Raw genomic sequence first — 933 nt, 5'->3', positions numbered from 1 at the left:
CTATAATAGATGAGGCAGGAAAAGTTTTTCTTATAGCAACACAGGTTTGGGGACCCCTGCCTCGAGGATATTTAGGACTCCTAATGGGTCGCTCTAGTATTACATCTCAAGGTCTAACTGTTCATCCAGGTGTAATAGATTCCGATTATGAAGGTCAAATTAAAATCAGGGTTTCCAGTCTCTCTTATTGGAACATTACTCCTTCTGATAAGATAGCACAGCTAATTTTATTTCCCTTTGTAGTCCCCTCCACTCGCACTACCCCAAGACGGGCTGGGGATTTCGGCAGTACTGACGCTTTTTGGGTTACTAAGTTACAATCTTCCCAACCATATCTTACTGTTCAGGTCAATGATCGCATGTTGAAAGGGCTCGTGGATTCTGGGGCAGACGTAACTATCTTCTCCTCTGATTCCTGGCCCTCTTCTTGGCCCAAGAAGCAAACTGCTGAAACCCTCACAGGAGTTGGAGGAGCACAGTGTCGTTTTCAAAGTACACTTCTCTGTAAAAAAAAAAAACCCAAAAAATGGAGGCTCCTTCATGACTTACGGGCTGTTAATCAACGCCTTGTCCCTGTGGGACCTCTTCAGCCAGGAATTCCCAATCCGGCCTGTATTCCTAAAACATATAATGTTATTATTGTTGATCTTAAAGATTGCTTTTTTACCATCCCACTCCATCTCGATGATTGTGCTAAATTTGCCTTCTCAGTTCCTTCATGAATAATTGTCATCCTATGCAGTGTTATGAGTGGACTGTTCTCCCACAGGGCATGGTCAGTAGTCCAACTATCTGTCAATATTATGTTGATAAGGCTCTTAAGCCAGTCCGAAGTGCCTTTCCCTCATGTCTTATATATCCTTATATGGACGACATTCTCCTAGCCCATCCCAGACCAGAACAACTTGATTCGCTTCTTGTCTCTGTTCAACA

The sequence above is a fragment of the Trichechus manatus genome, unplaced genomic scaffold (assembly GCF_000243295.1).
Source record: "Trichechus manatus latirostris isolate Lorelei unplaced genomic scaffold, TriManLat1.0 scaffold00040, whole genome shotgun sequence".
NCBI classification, from domain to species: Eukaryota; Metazoa; Chordata; class Mammalia; order Sirenia; family Trichechidae; genus Trichechus; species Trichechus manatus.
This window is presented reverse-complemented; position numbering follows the sequence as displayed.